Source organism: Natrix helvetica, assembly GCF_964273705.1.
Source record: "Natrix helvetica genome assembly, chromosome: 2".
NCBI classification, from domain to species: domain Eukaryota; kingdom Metazoa; phylum Chordata; class Lepidosauria; order Squamata; family Natricidae; genus Natrix; species Natrix helvetica.
In genome coordinates this window covers 277,720,156-277,739,327 of record NC_138552.1, presented here as the reverse complement: position 1 = coordinate 277,739,327, position 19,172 = coordinate 277,720,156, and positions in this window count along the sequence as shown.

Below are 19,172 nucleotides of genomic sequence, written 5' to 3'. Positions count from 1 at the left end.
GGGGCTGCCACAAAGAAGAGGGAGTCAAACTATTCTCCAAAGCATCTGAGGACAGGACAAGAAGCAATGGGTGGAAACTGATCAAGGAGAGTAGCAACTTAGAACTGAGGAGAAATTTCCTGACAGTTAGAACAATTAATCAGTGGAACAGCTTGCCTCCAGAAGTTGTGAATGCCCCAACACTGGAAGTCTTTAAGAAGATGTTGGATAGCCATTTGTCCGAAACAGTATAGGATTTCCTGCCTAGGCAGGGGGTTGGACTAAGACCTCCAAGGTGCCTTCCAACTCTGCTATTGTATTGTATTGTATTGTATTAAAAGGTCCCTTTTCAGCTCTTTTATTTTGTTATACAAGCTTAAAAACCACACTCGAAAAGCCGCTTAATGCCTCCTAAAATTTCATTTTTTAAAATCTGTGCCTTGTGTTCACAGAAAACAGTGACAATAAAGGTTATCTTATCTTAAGGCCTCCCATTCAACACATTCTATTTGCTGTTCCCTCTCCTGCAAATCTCAGCTGTATTTAGGGATCGGCTGCAAGGAAACCTAGGCAGGGTTTAGTGTCTTGCTATCTCTTACCACATCTCTCCGCAAGATCAAGTGTGCCTGTCCGTGTTCCTTTGGCGTGGACACGGAGGTTCAGGAGCGAGCCTTTGCCAAATGTTATTCTGCACTCTGAATCCCAAGGGTCCTGAGCCCTGTGAAGCAGAAACGAATGAGTCCCTTTGCCAACTCATTTTGTTAAAAGCATGGCAAGAAGCAGTGGGAGTTTCACACGTGAGTGAGTCACCGCTCCCCATGCCAAGAAGAAACATTTTTCCCAGCAAGAAACAAAATGGGTCATCGGAGGTGAAATCACAGCCAGAAGAGGTCTCGAATTTGGCATCTAAACCAAAGTTCTTGTTGGGTTATCTATAAATGTCAAGGTTCCCCTCGCATATATGTGCTAGTCGATCCCGCCTCTAGGGGGTGGTACGCATCTCTGTTTCAAAGCCGAAGAGCCAGGGCTGTCCAGAGACGTCTCTGTGGTCATGTGGCCAGCATGACTAAATGCCAAAGGTGCACAGAACGCTGTTACCTCCCCACCAAAATGGTCCCTATTTTTCCACTTGCATTTTTACTTGCTTTTGAACTGCTAGGTTGGCAGAAGCTGGGGGAAGTAAAGGGAGCTCACTCCGTTACGCGGCGCTAGGGATTCGAACCACCAAACTGCTGACCTTTTTAATCGACAAGCTCAGTGTCTTAACCACTGAGACCCCACATCCCCCTTGGGTTATCTATACACATTAACAAAAGATACCAGAAGAATCATAGGTATATAAAAAAAAAGAGCATGAAAATACAAATACGACCATTGCAGAGCAGGTATTTTAAGAAGAAGGGAGGAGAAAATATATACTGGTGTGATATATAATGGTAAATAAAAATTCTCAAAGAGTGTTAGTTCTCTTGAAAGGTATGCACCTATGTATGTATGTATGTTTGTTTGTTTTCAGGTTTACTTATACACAAACGCAATATAGCGCAAATAGAGTTTGGTGTGGTGATTACGGTGTCAGGGTAGAAAACAGAAGACTGTGAGTTCTACTCCTGCCTTAGACACAAAGCCATCTAGGTGACCTTGAGCCAGTCGCTTTCCCTTAGGCCTATAAAGGATTCAATGGTAAACCACTTCTGAAAAAACTTGTCAGGGGTAGTTTCAAAGAATTGGATCATCATTGTGTAGGAAGTCAGCACACACATCCGCATCCCCCACCCCAGGGGTGGGTTCCTGCCAGTTCTAACCTCTTCTATAGAAGAGGTTCCATAAATCTACCATGCTGTTTAGAACTGGGTCCAGCTCCCTCCCCCCGCCCGTCTGTACCACACTTGCCCCGCCCACCTCTCACTGATTGGCTGGCTCACCAATTGCCCCACCCACCTCTAAGAGTCCTATTTAAACCTTGAAGTCTTAAAGCTGTCAAGATTGAACATCCCTGGGGTTTTTTTTTTCTAAGGGATTAGGGGTGCAAGGGTCTTGTAACTTGACAGCTTTACGACTTGCACACTTCAATGCCAGAGTTCCTGAGCCAACATGACTGGAGGAGGAATTCTGGGAGTTGAAGTCAAAGCTGTCAAGTTTGAACACCCCTGGAGTTTTGTTTTCTAAAGGGCTAGGGGTGCAAGGGTCTTGTAACCTGACAGCTTTAAGACTTGTGTGCTTCAAATGCCAGAGTTTCTGAGCCAACATTTTGGTTGCTAAGCAAGAGCATTGTTAAGTGAGTTTCACCACATTTTACAAGTTGGCCACGCCCACCCAGTCACATGGCTGGCAAGCCACTCCCACCTGGTCACATGGCTGGCAAGCTACTCCCACCCAGTCACATGGCTGGCAAGCCACTCCCACAAAGCAGGCCACACCTACAGAAGAGTTTCTAAAAAAATTTGAAACCCACCACTGCCCCACCCGCTCCCGAAAGAAGAATTTCCTAGGATCAAATCATTCGCTTCTCTCCACTACCATGAAAATACTCCAGGCAGTAGTAATAGTGGCAGTAGCCACTATTGGTCATAAAACCAATAGTTTGGTTTTATGAATGAGATACTTTATCTCTTGAGAAACTATTCACAAACAAAACACCTTCAGCCACAGCTCCCCCTGGCTGAAGCTGATGGGATTAAGATTGTACATTCCCCCATCCAAATTCTAAGGACATGACATGATCTTTAGGCAGTGGTGGGATTCAGCCGGTTCGCACCGGTTCATGAGAACTGATTGTTAACTCTTTGTGGGATTCTGTGAAGCGGCTGAATAGTCACTGCCTGCCTAACGATTCCAGTAGCTCACACGCACCTCAGATGTTCCCTGCTCGTTTGTAATTAACCAAAGGAAGGGAAAAGAAGAAGGAGAAATAACCACGTAGCCATTTCCTCAGCAGAAAAATTCTAGCCCCTTTAAAACTCAGGGCGGAAAATAAAGTGAAAGAGAGGGTTTTTTTTTCTTTTCTCTCCCTTCAGTTAATAGCTACAGACAGCCAAGAACCATTTAACAGGCGAATACTTAGTTGCGATGACAAAACCGCAGGAATGCAGTCAGCACAGAAACAATAGAAATTTACAGATCATACAGATTAACAGAGTTGGAAGGGACTTTGTAGGTCATCTAGTCCAACCCCCACCCCCACCACCGCCCTGCACCATTTCTGACAAATAGCAGTCCAATCTCTTCTTGAAAGCCTCCAGTGATGAATCTCCCACAACTTCTGAAGGCAACTTCTGTTCCATTGGTTGATTTTTCTGTCAGAAAATTTCTCCTCATTTCCAGCTTGAATCTCTCCTTGTTCTTGACAGGATTAGGTCAGGGAAGGGTTTTTTAAAATGTTAATACAGAGCAGGCGGTTCTTATCAGAGTTCTTATGTCTTTTTAAACATTCTAATTAGCAGAATTGATTTTATTAATTTGGAATAGGGTTGCAATGCTGTTTCTATGTTTATGCATTTTGATCCTGCATTTTCAGCATTTAAGAGTTAGCTTACAGTATTAGACTGTAAAGATTTCAAATAATCTTGTAACTGTGTTGCTTGTGTGCCACAGAACTTCTGAAGGCGAGCTATTCCATTGGTTGATTGGTCTCACCTTTAGGAAATTTCTTCTTAGTCCTAGGTTGCTTCGCTCTTTAGTTAGTTTCCATCCACTGTTTCTTGTCATGCCTTTTGGTGCTTTGGAAAATAGATTGACTCCCTCATTTTTGTAGGAGCCCCTCAAATTTCCTGACAGAACAATTAATCAGTGGAACAACTTGTCTCCAGAAGTTGTAAATGCTCCAACACTGGAAATTTTAAAGAAGAGATTGGATAACGATTTTTCTGAAATGGTATAGGATTTCCTGCCTAAGCAGGGGATTGGACCAGAAGACCTCCAAGATCCCTTCCAACTCTATTATTCTATTCTATTCTATTCTATTCTATTCTATTCTATTCTATTCTACTCTACTCTACTCTACTCTACTCTACTCTACTCTACTCTACTCTACTCTACTCTACTCTATTGTAAATATTGAAACAGTGCTATTTTATTGTGCGTTGGACTAAGGAGAAATTTCCTAAGGGTGAGACCAATCAAGTTGGCCATGGTCACCCAGTCACATGACCACCCAGCCAGTCATTAGGGCAGAGAACCAGTTAGATTATTTGAATCCTACCACTGCCTTTATGACATAAAAAGGTTTAACCCACCACCATTGAAATAGTAAAAGACACAAGGTTCACTACATTGCACAGCCCTCTGGAGCATCTCAAACACCAAACCCCAGAACCCTATAAGAATCCACCCACTCAACCAGACAATTGGCCAGCCACTCCAGAAACATGCTGCTGTCACTGAAATTTCTGGAAACCAAATAAACAGACACTTTATTTCCTTTTTATTTCCAGTGTCTTTCTCCTGTCTTGGAATTGGACTGGATTTTTCTTCTAACAATTGAATGAAGGAAAAAGCATATCGTGAAGTGAAAGTGTTTGAAATTTTCCTTCAATGTATCTGGAAGGGTCCTAGGTTAAGAAAGTTGGGTCTTATGACTTTAATGAGGTGGCCTCAACTTGAGAAATTCCAGCAACTGTACTGGTATATTCAGCAAAAATGTTAACAGGTACATCAAGACAGCAATTTTTAAAAAACATGATGGAAACCTAGAGTTTCCAGGAGAGATAATGTGTGTGTACATGCACAAATGCTATAGTTACTTTGTTGAGCAATACTAAGTAAACTATCCAGAGGTGGTATTCAGCAGATTCTGACCAGTTCTGGAGAACCAGTAGCGGAAAGTTTGAGTAGTTCGGAGAACCGGTAAATACCACCTCTGACTGGCCCTGCCCCCATCTTTTCTCTGCCTCCCGACTCCCAGCTGATCGGGAGGAAATGGGGATTTTGCAGTATACTTCCCCTGCCACGCCTACCAAGCCATGCCCACCAAGCCACACCCACCAAGCCACACCCACAGAACCGGTAGTAAAAAATGTTGAATCCCACCACTGAAACTATTTAACCCTGAGCTGGCACAACTTCCTTATTGAGTCCATCTGAGTCGGTTTCTCTGCCATTTTCCCTTTTCAAGTACTTCCTCCTGCAGCCTGGCGGTCACCCAAGTAAAATAATGAATAACATTTAGGTCAAACCAATATTTCAAGGCACTGGAGTCAACTTGTTTGCAAAGGTTGAAGACAAATTCACTTTTGTCATTGGATTGCTTTTGCTTTTTACTCAAAATACCTTCAGAAGCGATGAGGGTACATTGCATATCTATGTTTGATTTGCTTCTGCATCTCAGCATCTAAAGCAAAGGATGTTTAAAATCGGTTTGAAATGCATTTATTTAGGATTAGAACAGGTTCATTTCTTGCTTTGTTCCAAGCTAGCTGATTTGCTGAGGCAAATGGTCTTAAGGCAAACCTGGTAGGGAATGCTTCCGTGGTGGGTTCTTACCGGTTCGGCCCGGTTCGGCCGAACCGGTAGTGGTATGGCGACCTGGGTCAATGGAACTGGCAGCGACTCAGGCCTACCATGCCCCTGAACCAGTTCTCCAATCTCTTCTGCCGTCGCCGGCATGTTTCTGCACATCCGCAGAACAGTTTTCAGTCAATTGCACATGTGCAGCAATGCGTGGCGGGCGCACAAGCAAGTGAAGCAAGCAGCGTACATGCAAAACACCCTCTCAGCGAACTGGTAGTAAACCAGTTAGGAACCCACCACTGGAATGCTTGTTAAAAAATGGTTTTGGAAAAGAAAACAGCATCAACGAACAGGAAAGGAAGAGACAGAAGGAAGTCACAGGAGAACAGCTGCTTGCATTTCATGTTAGGAGGCCCTCACCCAAACAGCTGATATGTAGGTGGAGAAAGAGTTGCCTGCAGGCCTTATGTCATAGTTCCTGAAGTTCCCGGAACAGACCTACCCATCCTTGGCTGCAGGACGTGGTGTTCCTCATATCCTTTGTGTGTCTTGGAGTCAAGCCAAGGGACTTGTGAGCAGCAACTGGACCAATCAAGGATAAGCACCCTGGCTCTTGGCTGCCCCAGACCCTGGATGGAAAGCAGGTGGGTAGACAAGAGCTGAGCATTAGGAGAGCTGATTTGCAACAAGAGGACTCTGGTTCAAATCCCCAACATCTTAGGGAAGGAATGCTAAAGGTCAAGTCTTAAACCCTCAAGGGCTTCTTTCCCAGTAAGGACAGTACAGAGCTGGATGGACAAGCTCTGAATGATTTATAAGGCTTGCTTTCTAGAGCGGAAGGACCTGTTTTGGCAGAAGTTGCAACTTTTACAGTCACCAGAAAATTCTTGGCAGGAGAGGCATATATTCTCATATTAGATATCCTTTGTTATCTTTTTAGAGCTGAGTTCGGCAAGACAAAAAGGCCTGTAAGTTTAAGGCACAAGGCAACTATGCACAGTGCCAATTGGCTGATGCTGTGACCTCACGAAGACACTTTCTTCAATCTACAGAGCATTTTAAATGTCTTGTTTGAGGACAAATCCTCTAGAGATGCACACATAGATTCCAATCAATCTTCTGGTTTCCAGCTGTTTTCAAACAATAGAGTAGGATACATCATTACTTTTGGTCTCATCCTTCTAGGATACTCTTGACCTTCCAAGCTTCTTTGTCTTCTTGGGACCAAGTTGGGCACACAACATTCGTGAGAAGCCCAGAGGCACGCTGGCTGGGGAATTCTGGGAGTTGAAGTCCATACAGCTGAGGTTGAGAAATCCTGCCAAAAGGCAAAATTAGGCTGCAGTGGCTACTGTAGTTTGCTTTGCAATATACCAACTTCCCAAAAGGGGGGAAAAATAAAAATGCCAAGTTGTCTACTACTGCTAGAGTCTGTATTTAGCTACTTCACTAATCTCAGAAAAGCCAAGTAAGATCAGGCATACAGTGGTACTTGACTACCCTCAAGGTCTGTAACTAGGCTGGGAAGTCAAAACCAGAGGTGATATTCAGTCAGTTCAGACCACCCAGGCTCTATGTCGCCCTATTTAGGCATGTTTTCAAGCCACGTCCATGCATGCAAACCACACGTGTGTGAAAGTAAGTGAATATCACCCCTGGTCAAAACCCATTCTGGAAGAAGGCAATGGCCACATTGTTCCAGGAAAATGGAGTATGACACATCCATGCAGTTACCATCTTAAACAGAAATAGACATTAGGCTCCAATCAGTGTTGAGGTCCTCGATCCCTTTGGTGGTAGGTTAAAAAAAAGGTTTCCCCCCCTTCCCATTCTTTTAATGCAATTTAATTAAGAGGAGAAAATAATTGGCCACCTGTGAGGTCCTTGGTGCTCTCTGAGCTTGGTTGTTTTCTTGCAGATGTTTCATTACCAAACTAGGTAACATCATCAGTACTAGTAGGGAATGGGATTTGTCCTCATTTTATGTACTAGTTGCTTGCCCTGTCAGTGTTGGTGGGGGTAGACCTGGTGGTTCCTTGATTGGGCTGTTGTTTACTGTAGCTTGCTTGTGTGAATTGGTAGTTTCTTGATTGGGGTATTGTTTGCTTCTTGATTGTTGGTTTAGCATTAATCTTGATGTTCATCTCTGCTCATTTGGGCATCGATTGTTGGTTTTGATCTCTTTGTTTCCATTTGGTTTTTTTTTTTATTGTCTCTTAGGAGTGGTATATGTAGATGTTGTTTATCTCTGTGTGTCTATGGATGGCTGATTTGCTTGAGTGCCAGGCTTCCACTGGCTATCTCTTTGTAACTTTGAAGTTCCACCTTCCATAACTTTCCTATGACATGGCTATGGATGGTACAAAAGATCAGTTGAAAACTTGGTCTGCCCAACTTGTGGAAATCCAGGTGGTTTCCCCCCCCCCCCAGATTTGTGAGAAACAAAATAAACACATGAGCATCAGTAGGTTGCTGTCAGATTTCTGAGAACTTGTTGCCATGCTAACACCAAAGTGCCATTTAGCAAACAAGTTTGTGTCTTAGATACAAGACACCCAGCAGCCAATCTCAACCACCGTGACTGGAAAAAGCTAAGTTCCTAGCATTGGGAATGGCGGTGACGGTCGTGGGGATAAAGCTGGAAATTAATGCCAAATTTAAAAAATCTATTTGAAGCGACATTTGGTGCAGAAACCAGATGCACAAAGATCAAAAGGAGGCTGTATACAGTTATCAGGGTGCAATGACTCTGTAGTTAAAGACACCGAGCTTGTCAGCTGAAAAACTGACAGCTGAGGTTCGAAACCCGAGCACTGCAGAAGAGGGTGAGCTCCCGTTCTTGCCTCAGCTTCTGCTCACCTAGAAGTTTGAAACCACACAAATGCAAGTAGATAAATAGGTACCACTTTGGTGGGAAGGTAACAGTGTTCTGTGCGCCCACGGTGTAGAGTCAAACTGTCCACATGACCACAGAAGTGTCTTCGGACAACACTGGCTCCCTAGACTAAGAAACGGTGATGAGCATTACTTAGGTCAGACACACTGGACAGGGGAACCTTTATCTTTAATATAGGTGTCAGGAACACTGCAGGCTAGGAAGATTTCATGGAGGACATCCTAGAGGATGATGGACATGTTTACAGGGCATGCTCAGACAGATAACAGGTTCTGAAGAAATAAGGAAATGAGATATCATGTAAAAAGCCCCCGGTTTATTTTTTGGCATCTCTACTGTCATAAGACAAGAGTGTCAAACTCGATTTCATTGACGGCCACATCAGGGTTGTGTTTGACCTTCAGGGGTGGGTGGGGGCATGGCCAGGATGGGTGTGGCCAGCTCAATGTCACTCGTGTTGGCCCCTGTGGTGCCCAAGTGCTCTGCCAGTGAAAACAGGCCCCCAAGCTCTGTTTTCGACTGCGACAGTCTCCTGCAACCCTCTGCCAGTGAAAATGGAGCTCCATTTTCACTGGCAGAGAGTTGCAGGTGGCCATTGCAGCCAAAAATGGCGCTCAGGACCCTGCTGTCAGAGGCACCGTGGGCCGGATCTAAGCACCCCGCAGCCCATATCTGGCCTGCAGGGACGTGCGGTCAGGGGAGGCAAGGGAGGCAGAGCTTCACCTCTCTTCATGAAATAATAGCATATATTATACTATCTATCATCTATCTATCTATCTATCTATCTATCTATCTATCTATCTATCATCTATATATATATATATATATATATATATATATATATATATATATATATATATATATATATATATATATATATATATATATATATATATATATATATATATATATATATATATATATATATATAATATTATATACATCCGTCCGGCCGCACCCGGGAGCTGTGGAGGCAGAAATGTTGTCGGCGCTCCCGGATGACGAAGCCACGAAAGCGACGGGGGGAAGGTTCTCGTCGTTCCCCAGTCGCTTTCGTGGCTTCGTCATCCGGGAGCGCCGACAACATTTCTGCCTCCACAGCTCCCGGGCGCAGATGGACGGATGTAGCCAGAGCGACGCCGAGGCGGTCCGGGCAGACGAAAGAGCGAGCGAGCGAGCGATGGAGGATCAAGCAGCCTGATCCTCGGTTGCTCGCCCGACTGCCTCGGCGCCACTCTGGCTACCTCCATCCATCCGCGCCCGCGAGCTGCGGAGGCAGAAATGTTGTCAGCGCTCCCGGATGACGAAGCCGCAAAAGCGACTGGGGAACGACGAGAACCTTCCTGCCTCTGCTGGACTTGCGCAAAGTCCAGCAGAGGCAGGAAGGTTCTTGTCGTTCCCCAGTCGCTTTCGAGGACTGCGGAGCGCGAGCCGGCAGAGTACGCTCAGGAAGGCAGGGAATGGGACCACGTGTGCTGGAGGCTGAGGCAGCCTCAGCCTCCAGCACACGTGGTCCCATTCCCCCCCCTTCCTGATGTCGTTACCAGCCTCACCAGCCATAAGTCTCACCGCACATCACTGCTGGCCTGTGGGTTTTGAGTTTGACTCCCTTGGTGTAAGATGAAATTGATCCCTGCTTCTTTTCTTTGAGTTAGGGAAGACAGTATTAGATGCAGTGGTGGGGATGCTAACCAGTTTACTACTGGTTCGCTCGGGGTCGCGTGTGCGCTTGTGCATGTATGCACTGCTTCTGTGCATGCGCAGAAGCTTCCGGGCAGCTGGGCGGAGCTTCCTGCCGCCGTCACTATCGATTCGGCCGAACCGGGAGTTACCCACCTCAGACTAGATGTAAACACCAACAATCCTAACCTGGCTTCAGGATATGTCTTAAAGGCTGGTGTCAATAATTGGATTTGGCTCAACCCACTCACTCAGCCTCAATGTATGTTGCTGGCCTTGGGTCAGTCAGTTAGTCTTTCCGAGAATGCGGTGAAGGAAACCCATCTGAGCCACTTTGGGCTCTTTGCAGGAAAGCTAATTTGATGAATCATACAAGTATTTATTGCTAAATATTTACTTTTGCATAGCCAGTCTCCTTCTCACCCCCCTCAAATTGAATTAAATGAAAGAAGGCCTCTCGGAACAAGGTCCTTTAGCCCATTTAAGGTAGGAACAGCAAGGACAGCCTTTGGCTAAATGCCACACAGTCCTCAATCTCATTTTGAAAGGGCTTTCTAAGCCATCCGTTTAAGATTTCTGGGAAGAAACGTGGGAAGAACGATCTGTCCCTTCCTTGGCAGCCTGCCGGATGAAGAGGAAAAGAAACAATTCTCTTTCCTTGAAAGGGAAAGCAATCTGAATTTGAGAGAATCCTTCTCAACCAAAGAAGAATGCACACAGAAAGGAATCACACAAAATCTTGCGTAATACCCAGCCTCTGACCCAGGGGTGAAATCTACTTACCTTCGCTACCGGTTCGCAAATGTGAGCGCGCATGCGCAGAGCGTCAAAAACAGACGTGATGGCGTCCCGGCGGGTGGATGGGAGGGGTTTGCTACTGAGCGCACTTGCAAAGATGAGTAGACCAGCAAGGGCAATGACTAAACAAATTTCACCTCCTCTGTAACTCAGGAGCTTGAAATTACTACTACTACTACTACTACTACTACTACTACTACTAGTAGTAGTAGTAGTAGTAGTAGTTTATTGTCATTATACTTCATAGAACAAAGTTAAATGCCATATTCAGTGTACATTATATCTAAGATAACTATAACAAATAAAAGAGAGAGAGAGGGAGGGAGGGAGAGAGAGATATATACACATACAAACGACAGTTAAAACAATTAATCAATGGAGCAACTTGCCTCCAGAAGTTGTGAATGCTCCAACACTGGAAGTTTTTAAGAAGATGTTGGATAACCATTTGTCTGAAATGGTGTAGAGTTTCCTGCCTAGACAGGGGGTTGGACTAGAAGACCTCCAAGGTCCCTTCCAACATTCTAAATTCCAAATACATACTTGCTGAAAGCCAACCCAAAATTGGCAGAGCTAGGATCTCCCTTTGACACAGTGTAGCAAATTACTTTGACAAAATGATTCTCCACCAAATGTCTACTAGTTATTTTACTCTATAACCAATACAATTCTCTTCTACCTTCTGCTAGAATTTTTTTTTAAAAAAGGGGAGGACATTCACCTACTCCAGGGGTGTCCAAACTTGGGAACTTTAAGACTTGTGGACTTCAACTCCCAGAATTCCCCAGCCAGCATGGGTTAAAGCAAGTGGCCCTGCAGTAGAAAGAGAAATGGGGAATCAAGATAAAATGAAAGATAACTGGATAATTGGGGGGTGGGGGGAGAGGGAAGAAACTTTGTTTAGGCATTTACACATAGTTGTTTTTAAAATTTATATCCTCCCTTTATTATTTTTATAAATAATTCAAGGCAGTGAACATGTCTATGTAGTTTTCCTTTGTCCTATTATTTTCCACACAACAACCCTTTGAAGTGGGCTGACCTGACAGTGGGTGACTGGTATAAAGTCACCCAGCTGGCTTTTGCTGACTAAGGCAGGACTAGAATTCACGGACTACAACTCACGGACTCCTGGTTTCTAGCTTGGTGCCTTCACCACTAGACCAAAGTTGTTCAGACCTACCAAGTAAGAAACCCTAATCAAAAGCTGATCTTCAAAGGCAGCCATTTGTGCATTTTTAACTGCCTGATGAGGAAGTGTCCTCCCCCCCCCAACCCCAATTCAGAGATAACAAAGAAGATACTCAGTGTGTAAATGCCTTCCTAGCACTTGCTTCATTTCCATCCACCTTTGGTATTGAGGTTATGTAGGATTGCAAAGCATGACAGAACAAGGTTGCCCTCCTGTTCTAGAGCTGCCTTCTGAACTAATTGTGGTTCAGGTGAGGTAAAGGTTCCCCTCACACATATGTGCTAGTCATTCCTGACTCTAGGGGGCGGTGCTCATCTCCATTTCAAAGACAAAGAGCCAGGAGCTGTCCGAAGATGTCTCCGTAGTCATGTGGCCGGCATGACTAAACGCCGAAAGCGCACGGAACGCTGTTACCTTCCCACCAAAGGTGGTTCCTATTTTTCTACTTGCATTTTTTTACACGCTTTCGAACTGCTAGGTTGTTAGAAGCTGGGACAAGTAACGGGAGCTCACTCCGTTACGCGACGCTAGGGATTCGAACTGCCAAACTGCCGACCTTTCTGATCCATAAGCTCAGCGTCTTAGCCACTGAGCCACCGCGTCCCTCTAAGGCAGTGCTTCTCAATTATTTTCTGTCATGCCCCCCCTAGGAAGAAGAAAACATTTCGCGCCCCCCCCCCCCCGCGCGACTGTAAATAGTATCATTTGTCTATAAAATTGTTATAAGTACACCTCTGCATAACAGCACACCGGTCTTTCCTCGTCTCCCACCGTAGTCACATGCTTTCTTTCCTCTTTCCCTCTTACTTGTCTATCCTTCCTTCCACCCTCCCTTTCTCCCTCCCTCCTTCCCTGCCTCCCTTCCAGTTCCCTCCTTCCTCTTTCCTCCTGCCGGCCTGCCTTCTTTCCCTCCTGCTTATCTATGCTTCCTTCCTTCCTTGCACCTCCCTCCCTTCTGCCTGCCTGCCTTCTTTCCTCTTTCCCTATCCTCCTATCCTTCCTTTCTCCCTCCCTCCTTCCCTGCCTCCCTTCCAGTTCCCTCCTTCCTCTTTCCTCCTGCCTGCCTGCCTTCTTTCCCTCCTGCTTATCTATGCTTCCTTCCTTCCTTGCACCTCCCTCCCTTCTGCCTGCCTGCCTTCTTTCCTCTTTCCCTATCCTCCTATCCTTCCTTTCTCCCTCCCTCCTTCCCTGCCTCCCTTCCAGTTCCCTCCTTCCTCTTTCCTCCTGCCTGCCTGCCTTCTTTCCCTCCTGCTTATCTATGCTTCCTTCCTTCCTTGCACCTCCCTCCCTTCTGCCTGCCTGCCTTCTTTCCTCTTTCCCTATCCTCCTATCCTTCCTTTCTCCCTCCCTCCTTCCCTGCCTCCCTTCCAGTTCCCTCCTTCCTCTTTCCTCCTGCCTGCCTGCCTTCTTTCCCTCCTGCTTATCTATGCTTCCTTCCTTCCTTGCACCTCCCTCCCTTCTGCCTGCCTGCCTTCTTTCCTCTTTCCCTATCCTCCTATCCTTCCTTTCTCCCTCCCTCCTTCCCTGCCTCCCTTCCAGTTCCCTCCTTCCTCTTTCCTCCTGCCTGCCTGCCTTCTTTCCCTCCTGCTTATCTATGCTTCCTTCCTTCCTTGCACCTCCCTCCCTTCTGCCTGCCTGCCTTCTTTCCTCTTTCCCTATCCTCCTATCCTTCCTTTCTCCCACCCTCCTTCCCTGCCTCCCTTCCAGTTCCCTCCTTCCTCTTTCCTCCTGCCTGCCTGCCTTCTTTCCCTCCTGCTTATCTATGCTTCCTTCCTTCCTTGCACCTTCCTCCCTTCTGCCTGCCTGCCTTCTTTCCTCTTTCCCTATCCTCCTATCCTTCCTTTCTCCCTCCCTCCTTCCCTGCCTCCCTTCCAGTTCCCTCCTTCCTCTTTCCTCCTGCCTGCCTGCCTTCTTTCCCTCCTGCTTATCTATGCTTCCTTCCTTGCTTGCACCTCCCTCCCTTCTGCCTGCCTGCCTTCATTCCTCTTTCCCTATCCTCCTATCCTTCCTTTCTCCCTCCCTCCTTCCCTGCCTCCCTTCCAGTTCCATTCTTCCCTCCTTCCTTCTGCCTCCTTCCTGCCTGCTTGCCTTCTTTCCTCTTTCCCTCCGGCGTGTCTGCTTTTCTTTCCTTCCTTCCACCTCCCTTCTGCCCTTCTTCCCTCCCTCCCTGCCAGCAGCTCCTCCAGCATCCCAGCTGGAAGCAGCAGCACAACAGTCGCCGTTACCAGGGGCGAAGGGGTGGCGGTGGCAAGATCGGGCGACCGCCGCCCCTTTGTCCCTTCCCCAACAGCGGCTGTTGCGGTGGAGCTTCCAGACGGAATGCTGGCGGTGGAGCTGCTAGCGGGGAGGCGAGCTACGCGGTGGCGAAGACGGGCGGTCCCATGCTTCCCTCTCTCCCACCCCTGCCCGAGCAGGCTTCTTGCACAGCTCCAGCCCGCGGCTCCAATGAAAATCCACAGTCCGAAGTGCTGCCACTTCCAGGCGGCATATATTATGCCTCGCCCACGCCTTCGCCGCCGTTGCACCCAGATGGAAAGGGAGCCTTCGCGACCCCCTTTACGGAGCCTCGCACCCCCCCAGGGGGGCGCGCCCCACTATTTGAGAACCGCTGCTCTAAGATGAGGTACTCAAAGGCTATGTTACCAGTGCCAAACATAGACACAACAAAACATAAATGAAAGTTAGCCACCACAGAAATCAAATATTTGAGGAAAGGCGTTGGAGTGACCAGAAGAGATGAAATCAGAAGTTGAGACCATAAGAAAAAGGATTTGGCATAAAACCGATCTAAAAGTACATTCAAGAATAGCAAATAAAATGGTTTGTTCACCTGGAAAGGATGTCATGGGATTCTATGCCATACAAGGCATATACAAAAAGAGAAGATCAAAGAACATGAGGCAAACCCCAAAGATGAAGAAACAACATCAAAAACACTCAACAACGTCAGTGGTTGAGGCCGCCAGAAGACCAAGAGCCAGAACTTCCTATCTACCTCAAGACCCAAAGTGATAAAAGAGAAAATAAAGAAGAAAGACTCAAAGGCCTGAAAACTGGCCAACATTAAATTCCATGCAACATTAAATTTTGAACTTTTCTCAAAGCCTGGGATACACACTGATGTTTCCAGGCTGCATGTGCATCTTGAAAGCATTGGATGCAACTCCCCTCTCTCCAAAGGTTGTGGAGAAATTAGATCAGGGGCAGACAACCTTAAACACACAAAGAGCCATTTGGACCCGTTTCCCACAGAAAAAAACAAAAACAAACCACCGGGAGCCACAAAAACCTTCCCGTGCCTATTTCCTGAGTAGCCACAGAACTAGCATTAAATGTGAAATGTTCTATTTTCTTCTGAAACTTTTCTTTTCTTGGATTTATCTATGGTCGGTGTACCAGGGCTCGAAAAACTCAATAAATCATGAGCCGGCAGTTATCGCACATTGGTGGCTGTGATGCATATTTTGAGTGACAGGGAGCTGCAGCAGAGGGTTAAAAGCAGTGGTGGGTTTCAAAATTTGTTAGAACCTCTTCTGTAGGTGTGGCCTGCTTTATGGGAGTGGCTTGCCGGCCATGTGACTGGGTGGGAGTGGCTTGCCAGCCATGTGACTGGGTGAGCTTGGCCAACTTGTAAAATGTGGTGAAACTCACTTAACAACGCTCTTGCTTAGCAACCAAAATGTTGGCTCAGAAACTGGCACTTGAAGCACACAAGTCTTAAAGCTGTCAAGTTACAAGACCCTTGCACCCTTTAGAAAAAAAAACCAGGGGTATTCAAACTTGACAGCTTTAAGACTTGTGGACTTCAACTCCCAGAATTCCTCCTCTCGCTCTTCATCTTGGTGATGTGCGGACGGGCGGGGGGAGGAAGCTGGAACCGCTTCTAAACGGCACTGTAGATTTGTGGAACCTCTTCTATAGTAAAGGTTAGAACTGGCAGGAACCCACCCCTGGTTAAAAGTCACATGAGGCTCCAGAGCCACAGGTTGCTGACCCCTGAATTAGATGATTAAATGAGGAGTAACCAATTTAACTGTAAATTGCTGCTTCAATTTCATTTGGAGCCATTTCGTTATCTTTGAAGGCAATTCTTTTTGACTCCATAAATGTTGTGATCTCCTGCTAAGAGCCCATTATCCTCTCTAACAAATTGTGTCACTTCAATTATATTTGAACAGTCTAATACTTATTTTTTTCCCCCCTCCACCTTTCTATTATTAGGCTGTAAGTCCCTGGGAGAGACACGATGTCATGAGTGTCAAATCTATTAAATGAGCCAAGGAATGAGAAATAGGCTGGGAAGCAGGTTGATGGCATTATGGGATGTCTTAACAGCCGCATAGACTTTCTCCAGGATGACCGGTTTCCTGTCGGCTCCTTTGGGTCTTCCAATGATGTACCCATCACCACTGCAGCTGAAGCCATTCATGTGGTTGCTGATTCTCCTCCTCTTTCCTTCTACCTTTCTCAGCATCGCAGGCTTTCAAGAGAGCTGTTTTCCCATAACATGTCCAAAATATGATAATTGGAGCCTGGTCATTTGTGCCTCGAGTGAGAACACTGGGTTGATTTGTTTGATGATCCACTGTTTTCTTTTCTTCACTTTCCGTGGGATTCTCAGGAGTTTTCTCTAAGACCAAAAGTTTAGAATTATCCATCTTGTTATCTTGCTTCTTCAAAGTCTAATTTTTGCTTCTATAGTGGGTCACAGGGAAAAACGTTGCCTGCATTAGTTCTGATTCTGATCTTTTTTGGGGTACAGAAACTCCATAATGTCTAATGAATATCTTTTCCAAAGCCTTCAACTGCTACTCTACCAAATGCTTGCCTGGGGGATATTTCTTGATTGTTGTTGTTATTTAATCCTAAAGAACAGAGACCATCTATCGCTTAAATAATTTTATTGTCATTTCTAAAGGCTTTAATAAAGGAGAATATTTGTAGCTGAAATGAGGGGTCCTTGGTGCTCTCTGAGCTTGCTTGTTTTGTTGCAGACGTTTCATTATCCAAACTAGATAACATCATCATTGCTAGTTTGGTGATATTACCTAGTTTGGATAATGAAATGCCTGCAACAAAACAAGCAAGCTCAGAGAGCAGTGAGGACCCCTCATTTTTAAGGCTTTACTTATTATTATTAGATTGTCTTCATACTTACCCTTAGCACAATTTTTTCACTGTGCCCATTGACTTTCATTATTAGGACTTGCAGATCATCTGCTTTTTCAGTTAATCCAAGTAATATCATCAGCATTGTACAGGTTCAGAGGTGGGTTGCTCCCGGTTCAGGAGAACTGGTAGTGGTAATTGGGTGTGGGTTGCTAAACCGGTAGTGATGGCTGGCTGGCCACACCCCCGAACCGGCTCGCTCCAACACTCGCTCTGCCTCGTCTTCGCCACGTGCATCCACATAACTGCCTCCTAGTGCCTACACACAGGTAAGCAGCATGGGCTGCCCAGGGAGTCCCGAGGCTTCGCAACCACCACCTCCTAAGTGGGATCGAGCCTCCCTGCCTCCTCAATGCATGGAGGCAGGAGGCGGCAGTTTTGTTTGCTGCCTGTGAGCTCTGAGGGGGGTGGGCAGCAGCCAAGTGAGCATGCCAGGATCTGCTGGCTGCCTCTAATCTGTAGTTTACTCATGAGCACCAATCCCCAGGAGACGGTGAGTTCTAGTTCCACCTTAGGCACAAAAGCCTTCTGGGTGATTTACTTATGAGCAGAGTGCTTGACAGACGGCAGACTGCTGGCTTGCACGCTCGGCTGCTCCCCCTCCACCCCCCAGCTCAAGGCACCAAACAAAACCACGCACTCTTCATTTGCCAAGCCACGCCCACAAAATAAACCACGCCCACAGAACCGGTAGTAAAAAAATTGAAACCCACCCCTGTACAGGTTACTGACATTACTGGTGCTCTATTGCTGGAGGTTTTCAAGAAAATATTGTCCAATTATTTGTCAGGGATGGTATGAGGAATCTTACCTTGGGTAGGGGGTTGGCCTAGAAGACCTCCAACATCCCTTCCAGCCCTATGATTCTGAATCTGGAGATGTTTTGGAAAACTCTCCTTGTTTTTCTGTGGTTTTTTTTTCATCTTTGATATCTTTATAATTTAATTATAATACTGCTTCTTGTCTCCTCTTAACAGTTGTCTAAAAATTCTTTGTTAGGTTCCTTCCTGAGATCTTTATCTTTTTTGGCTTTTCCTCTTTGCACTTTCCACTGTTTGTTCGGATACCCAACTTTTCTTCTCCCTGATCTTTGGCGGACGCTTTTTCCTATCTGGTTCCCTATCAGTGAGGATCAGGATTTCAAAGTGACTCAGAGTTTCTCTTTGAAAATGAGGACCATAATAACTCTCAAGATCTTATTGTGGAAACTCACAGGGTTTGCTCTTTGGCTTCATCTAGATTTGCATCTTACATATCAGCAGTTCATGATCCATTCCACAGTCGGCCCAATTAACTGAGCTCTTCCACATCCTTGTTATCAATAATATAGTCAGTCTGATTCTGTTTGCTTCTTCTGGGGATGTCCATGTTGTTTAAAAAATGTTCATCAGTAATGAAGAAAGTATTGGATTGCCTGAAATGGTCATTATCTTGCTTCATTTCTGTTACTTAAGCCATATTGTTCCAATTCAGCATTCCAGTTTCGAACTACCGTATTTTTCATACTATAACATGCACCCGAGTATAAGACGCACCAATATTTTGAAGAGGTAAATTTTTAAAAAAGGTTTTTGCCCTCCCCAGCCCCCAGGAGCACTTTGCAGGCATCCCAAACCCTCTGCGCATCCATTTTTTGCAAAAAACCAGGGGCGGGGTTTCGGGAGGCAAAAAAATGCTGTATTCAGTGTATAAGACGCACCCAGATTTTCATCCTCTTTCTTGGGGGAAAAAGGTGCATCTTATACTACGAAAAAACTGCACGTCCTGCTTGCATTTAGACTATGGATTTCAGACTAAACTTGACCATGAAGTTTGTCAGTCTCCTCTTCTGCATCTATTGGCGCATACACCAGAATAATAATGCTACTGAAGCAGGGTTCCTCAACATTGTGAACTTTATGAGGTGTGTCTTCAAGTCCCAGAATTCTCCACCCACCCATGCTGGTTGAAGAATTCCTGGAATTGAAATCCTCTCATCTTAAAAGTTCACAAGGTTAAGAAATGCTGTAT